This window comes from Choloepus didactylus, chromosome 9, assembly GCF_015220235.1.
Source record: "Choloepus didactylus isolate mChoDid1 chromosome 9, mChoDid1.pri, whole genome shotgun sequence".
Lineage (NCBI taxonomy): Eukaryota > Metazoa > Chordata > Mammalia > Pilosa > Megalonychidae > Choloepus > Choloepus didactylus.
Genome location: NC_051315.1, coordinates 10,958,076 through 10,965,946, shown reverse-complemented (window position 1 = coordinate 10,965,946; position 7,871 = coordinate 10,958,076). Strand labels below are relative to the sequence as shown.

Genomic DNA, 7,871 nt, shown 5'->3' with positions numbered 1-7,871 from the left:
GCATCAGATTCCATTCCATTTATTTTATAAGCATGTTCATGCATTATTTGGATTATAAAAACATGCACAAATATAAGCATGCCAAAACACATAGCACATAAACAAATAATTACTGCAGAAATCTTTTTCTCCCAAACTTTTTTGGAAATTGTTTATTTCTATAGAGGGTCTAAAGAATAGGACAAGGAATACAGATTTACTCTTCACCCAGATTCACCAAATGTAGACTTTTACCACATTTATTTCTCTTCTTCATTGTATGCACTATATGCATGTATTTGTGTGTGTGTTATTTGTATGTTTTAGACACACATTTCACCTTTCACACATCAGCATGTACCTTCTAAAAATAACAGCTTCTTACAAACTACATCTTCACACCTCTAATAATTCAATATAATTCTACATTGTCACCAAATATTAAGTCCTCACTCAAGTCTCAATTAACCGAAAATTAAATTTATTTTCTTTTTTAAAAAATTCAGGATCCTTGGTTTATAAATTATATTTGATAATTGCCTCTTTAATCTTTATATCTAGATTATTCCCTGTGCTCTTAGGTTTTTCACTATATTGACTTTTTTGAAGCATCTAAGCACATTATCTTATGTAATAAACCACATTCTGAGTTTGTCACATAATGTACTCATGATCAGTTTCACACTGAACTTTTTTTGCCAAAAAAACTACCCTTTTTAATAAAAGATACAAAGTAATCTTACTACATTTCATCAGAATGTATAACATTTCAGACTGTGCCAACATTGGTGATGCTAAATTTGACCACTTGATTAAGCCTGTAAACACCAGGTATCTCCATTTTACAGGTCAGAAATCTATGAGGTGATATTTTGAGACAATGAAATTGTCCTATTCCTCAACAACTTTTCACCAAAATGTTTCATATGTAATGATCTTTGCCTGAATATTATTTTGGTGATTGCAAGTGGTGATATTCTAACTATAGCATCTTTGCCTTTTAGATATGACCTTGTTAGTCTTTGAGCACCTCCTTGCTTTCTGGCAAAAAAAGATGCTTCAAGCTGATTTTTCCTAACTTATATCTGATATAAATTAATATCTCAATGGTCTAGTACTTTCTTGAAAGGAATGATACTTAGAAACATATCTGGGTTAGATGTACCCATTACTTACTTATGCATCATTGTGTCTAGAACAATTCAGTGGACAGAATTAGAAGATAGATAGATAGATAGATAGATAGATAGATAGATAGATAGATAGACAGATAGATAGATAATAGATAGATAATAGATAGTAGGTAGATAGACCTTTACATTTAAATCTCTATGCATTTTTATACATGTATTAATAAATTTTATATTTATACATGTAAACATTTGTATTTGTTGTTTCCAATTCAGACTTAGCATTACGAGATTTTTCCTTTCTGTTCTTTTAAAAAATATTTGTACTGATTTTCTCTTACAATTAAAATCTTGGTTCCTAATATAATTTTATATATTTATTTGTTTCATATTACAATGTTCATAAACTAATTTCAGAATCACAATACCAATATTACTTCTAAAATTAAACCAATGAATAAAAACTTAAAATTCCTTTATAGTCATGTTTGCCCTTAGAGGATATCCTACTAATGGTATAAAATCAGTTTGCCATCTTCAAAATTTAGTTGAGAGGAGGTTTTCACCTAAGATGTAGAGTGAATTAAAAAAAAAACACTGCTCTCACCCTTTCAACAAGAAAAAAGCTGTATAAAATTCAAATCAATTCCCTTTCTGGAATCCATCAGAAAACTGAGGCTGGAGAACAACATGGATAGGAGCAGGTACCTGTGTGGAGAAACAGGACCTGAGCATTTGCTATGGGCCAGGTGAGGCCAGACACCACGGAAGCTGGTAAGAAGATGAAGCTTGCAATTTTTAATGAATTGCTAAAGGCTAATTATTGGCTAGTGTGAGCCTCTGGAGTCTTAGACATGGAGGGATTTGACCCTCTTGCAGGATTACTCTCCAAGGGCCCTGTGCCAGGCTCTTACAGGGAAGAACAGAGAATAAAGGAAAGCTTTGCTCATGGTGATGTCTGGAGGAGGTCCATCAGCTCAGACCAATCTCCTCTCTCTTCTCTACAGAACATAAGCTTTACTTTGCATGGGAAAGGGGAAAGATAACTATAAACTCAGGATCTGGTGGAAACCCATTGAAGCTAGAGGTGGTCAACAGCAAAGGAAAACAAAAATTAGTGCTACCCATGAGGAGAGGCAGGAATATATGCCAGGAGCAGCATTTCAACTGAAGGAGCAGAAACAAGTCCAAAGGCCACAACCCCAAGACAAAGTTTACAGTGTCTGTTTAGGATTAAGACTAAGAATGCCTCCCTGTGCGGCATCATCACACTAACAAGCAGTAATAATAACAACCCACAGTGGGATGCAGCTTGGAGAACAGCACGAGGCAGAGTCTATTTGGGAAGCAATACGAAAGAAAATGCCAAATCCAAGAAGGAAGCAAACATTGATAAAGCTCCCTGAAAAATTAGTCCACACACTAAACACAAGGTATCTATACCAGAGGTAACACAGGTAAACACAAGCTGGATATGAAGACTGTGGCACACTTAGAGTAAATTCAGCAACATCAAGTTTCAGACACCACTCAATTCCTGCTTAGATTAACATAAGCTTCCAAACTAAAGTCCTGGGAGAAGGAAATATTTGCTTATCTACAAGCATAATGGTATCCAGTGACCTTTATAACATATTTGGTTTCAATAAAAAAAATAATAAAATTATGAGCCATAGGAAAAAAAAAAAGCAAGACAAAATGGAGTATGAAGACATGACACAGTCTTCAGAATCAAATTAAGAAATGATACAAATGTTGGAACTATCAGTCACGGCTTTTAAAAGAAACTTGGTTAATATAATAACAGCTTTAATGGAAAAAGTAGACAGCATGACAGATCAGATAGGTAAATGTATTATGGGTTAGAAAGTATAAGAAATAATTAAATGGGATGTTAAAAAACAATTTAAAAATGTAATGTGATAACCCTTTGACAGAATCATCAGTATACCCAAAACAATCAATAAAAGAATCACTGAATTCAATAGCACTTGCCCAACTTGCGAAGATGACATAGGTAAAAATTATCATACAGGAACTGGGAAACCATCTTTGAAGTGCTGATAGAAAAATACCATCAATCAAAAACTATATTGAAAATATCCTTCAAAATGAAGGAAAAATAAAGATTTTCTAAGCCAAACAAAAACCGAAGAAATTCATTCCCAATACTCTCCAAGAAGAGCTAAAGGAAGTTCTTTAATCAGAAGGCATACAATATAGACAGAAATTTTGCTCTATATAATGACATGAAATGGGTGGTAAAGGGATCAATTCTCTAAGAAGATATCACAATTCTAAATTGTTATATGCACATAAATACAGAATTTATTACATCAAATAAATAACAGCATATGTATATCCTAAACAACAACACTAACAACTTTGACAAAAATGACATATATAAAATGCTAAAACGCTCTATGAACAAAATCAGATACATTCTTGTCATGTGTACAAGGAACAGTGTACATATTATTGGACATAAACAAATCTCAAAAGTCTTGAAAGGAATTAAATCATAAGGAATTATTTTTCAGTTTACAAAAAAAATTAAAATAGAAATCAATAACAGCAAGATATCTGGAAAATGCCCAAACATTTAGAATTTGATCTTGTAGGAAATTAAAAAATTTGTTTGAAATGAATGAAAATACAACATATCAAAATTTTGAATTTTAGGAATAGTAGAACTTAGAGGGAAATTAATTTTGTAAATGTGATCACATTAGAAAAGAAACTAATCTAAAATAAATAACCTAAACTTTTGCCTTAAGAAATGAGAGAAAAAAGAGTAAAACTCAAAGGAAGCAGAAGGAAGAAAAAATAAAGATAAGAGTAGAAATCAAGTAAATTAAAAAAATTAAAACAATAGATAAAATCAATGAAGCAAAAAGTTCTAATGGCTCTTTAAAAGGATGAATAAAATTTATAAACCTGAAGCAAGACTGACCAAGAAGAAAAGAAAAAAAACCATACATTTCATTTTCAGTAATAAAAGGAGAGACATCACTACTGAGTTCACGGAAATTCAGAGGATAACAAGCAGATACTATGAACATCTCTGTGTCCATAAATTCAATAAATTCAATGAGATGAACCAAAACTTATTTAACAAGAAAAAGATACCCAGATTAATCCTCTATCTGCTAAGGGAATTGAATTTGTACTTAGAAACCTTCCAAAAATGAAAACTCTAGGCCCAGATGGTTTCATTTGTCAATTCTCTAAACTTTTCAGGTACAGATGATACTAATTCAGCAAAATCACATCCCAACCCTTGTTACGAGTCCAGTATTGCTCTAGTACCAGTATCCGACAAAAAATATTAAGCTACAGAGGAATATCACTTATGTACATAAAAACAATAATTTTAAACAAAGTACATTAACACATTTAATTGTGTTAGATATAAACAGTAAAGTACATCATGACCAAGGAGGGGTATGCTCCAGGAATATGAGGCTGTTTCAACATTTAAAAAGCTATCAGTGCAATTCACCATATTAACTACATGTATGAGAAAGCAAAACATATTGTCATCTCTATAAATGCAGAAAAATTTACATCCTTTCAAGATTAAAATTGGAAAAACTAGGAATAGAAGGGAATGTGCTCAGCTTAATAAAGGGCACCTACAAAAATACTACAGATCACCTCTTACTTAATGGTGAGAGACCGAAACACTTTCTACCTAAGTCTGGGAAAAGTCAAGGAAGTCTTCTCCAACACTCCCATTCCACATTGTACTGGAAGTCTTAGCTTGTTAAATTAGGAAAGAAAAAGAAAAACAAGAAAATAAAAATTTTCTTGTAAATTTTCTTGAAAATTTTCCTGTAAAAGAAGAGATAAGTTTGTCTCGATTTGAAAATGACAAGATTGCCTATTTAGACAAAATTAAAAAAAAAAATCTATGAAGAAACCCTTGTCACTAATAAGTAGATTAGCTAAGTCATAGGTTATGAGGCCAATATTCAAAAATATATTAAATACCTAAATTCCAGCCTTGAATATTAGAAATATGAAATACAATAAAAATGCCATTTACAATAATAGCAAAAATGTGACATACTTGGAAACAAATATGTGAAAGATATGTATGCTGAAAAGTATGACATATTGATGAAAGAGCTAAGAGACCTAAATAAATGGGAAGATACACCATGTTCATAAAATGAAAGACACAATATTGCTAAGACGTTATTGTCTCAGGCTTGAGCTAAGAAGTTTAACACAATCTAGATCAAAATTCTTGCAAGCTTTTGTAGGTATCAACAACTTAATTCTAAGATTTCTTTAGGAAGTAAAAGAAAGTAGAACAGTCAAAATATTTCTGTAAGGAAAAACAAATATTTAGATCTCATGTTACCTCACATATGCTCTTAATATAAAGACATCATAATCAAAACTGTTTGGTGAAAGGATAGATTCATATATCAAATGGAGCAGAAGAAAGAGTACACAAATACACCATATTAACATAGTGAAGAGATACATGACAAAGGTGCAAGGAAATTTAATGGATAAAAGATAGTATTTTAAATAACTTGTACTTGAACAATCTGACATCGTATTCAATAAATATTAGCAAACAGACATACTCTACTTGTACACCACATCAAATACATAAATGATCATAGACATAAATGTAAAACACTACTAAAATTCTATAAGAGATTATCTGCAAGCCCTTGAATTTGGTGATAAGTTATTAGATATAACACCAAAAGTACTACCCAAAAAAGAAAACAAAATGGGAAAAATGATAAATTAGATTTATCAAATTTAAGAAATTTTACTCTTCAAAAGAACATGTTAAAATAAAAAAAGACAAATCACAGAATTGGATAAAATATTTGCAAATTACATGTAAGACAAAGCCAGAATATTTTTTAAATGTCTGTAATACCAACAATAGGAAAACAGACAACCCAATAAAAACGGGCAGAAGATATTAATAGATCTTAACCAACAGTGATATTTATGCTCAGCATGATGGGGAAATACAAATTCAAACCTTGATACCACTATACACCTATTAAAATGGCACAAAAGAAAAGAAAACAAACCACCACAGCAGCAAAACACTGATAATACTAAATGCTGGTGAAGATGCAGAACAGGCTTTACTAGCATTCTGGAAAAGGCAAAACTATAAGAGACAGTTGTTCCCAGGCAATGAGCCACAGCTGAGGACTCAGCAGCCTCCCCATCAAGCCCCCTGGCTTCTGCTCACTCCGTCTGCCATTCCCACCTTCTCCCACCACCACCTTCCCCAGGCTTTCCACCAAGGAAAATGAATCATATCATCTGCCCGCTATCCAGAACGTCCACTCTTTCAGCTCCTTTGCTAATGCAAGTAAGGCTGATGACCTGCCTCCTGCTGGGACTGAGGATGATATCCATATAAGAATTCCACAGAGAAATGTCAGGAAATCCCTTACCAGTGTCCAAGGGAACTCTGATGATTACTGTGCCAGTTTGCAAATATTATGTCCCAGAAAAGCCATATTCTTTAATTCAATCTTGTGGGGGCAGATGTATTAGTGTTGATTAGGCTGAAATCTTTTGTTTGAGTGTTTCCATGGAGATGTGACTCAAATCAGCTGTGGGTGAAACGTTTGGTTAAGTTACTTCCATGGAGACGTGGAACACACCCATTCAGGGTGGGTCTTGATTTAGTCACTGGAGTCCTATAAAAGAGCTCACAAACAGAGGAAGCTCAGAGCAACTGAGAAGAACATTTTGGAGAGATAAGGTCTGCTGGCAAAGCTAAGAGAGGAATCCAGATGCTTAGATGCACAGGAGCTGAAGAAGCTAAGAAAGGACAAAACGCCCCAAGAGCAACATTTTGGAGACAGCCCTTGAAAGCAGACTTTTGCTGATGCTTTGAAGATGGTAGCCCAGAGTTTGCTCCAGAGAAACTAAGAGAAGCACCCTTGAATGTGTTTATGGTGTTAGGACTCTGATTTTTTAAGCAAATAAATCCCCTTTATAAAAGCCAATCCATTTCTCGTATCTAGCATAATGGCAGCTCTAGCAAATCACGACAATTACCATAAAAAGAAACTAGTGTAGGTGTTTAAGAAAAAATTTGCCTGTGATGATCCTGTAATTGAGCATCCATAATATGGAGAATTGACTCCTCTGCAGGGTGACCAGCACAAGAACAAAAACCAGTTCCTTGTAGAGTCTGGACTGGCTGAGGGCAACCAGCTGATGGTTCACGGGTTTCAAGTGCTTGTGGCTCACTGAAGCTTAAGTGAGGATGTCCTTGCAATGAGCAGAAAATTTCCTTTCTATCCCCTGTCACTAGCTTAAAACCTTATAGCTTGTATGCTGTAATCTTTGGGGGTTGGATTTTAACTTGGAGTAGTGTAACTCCTTCATGCAACAAACTGAAAAGAACCATGCTGGCTAATCTTGAAGTCTCTCATTTAAAAAGAGATCAAGCATTAGGTGCCTGGTAGTGTCCAGTCTGAAACAAAGCAAAAATGTGATTTCTAGATACACCCAGAACCCCAAGATCACAGACAGCTGTGTTTGGTGAGAATCCCACCCACGCCCCCAGCAGAGTTCCCTGCTCTGAGAGAACATCATCTCCTGACTATCCTTGGTAGAGCTGAGAAAAGATGGAGTAGGACACTACAGCAGCGGTAACACAAGGGAACCTGTTGGTAGCAAAAGAAAGATCCCCTGCTATCTCCGAGCTGACCAGCTGGATAGAACTTAGAGAGACCAGCTCCAGTGAGGTGACAGGAC

The 7,871-nt window shown here is 34.3% G+C and overlaps 1 pseudogene; it reads left to right on the top strand.

The window, feature by feature from the left end:
- Positions 1-736: 736 nt before the first annotated feature.
- LOC119544582 lies at positions 737-7,364 on the top strand (annotated as a pseudogene).
- The last annotated feature ends 507 nt before the right edge of the window (positions 7,365-7,871 follow it).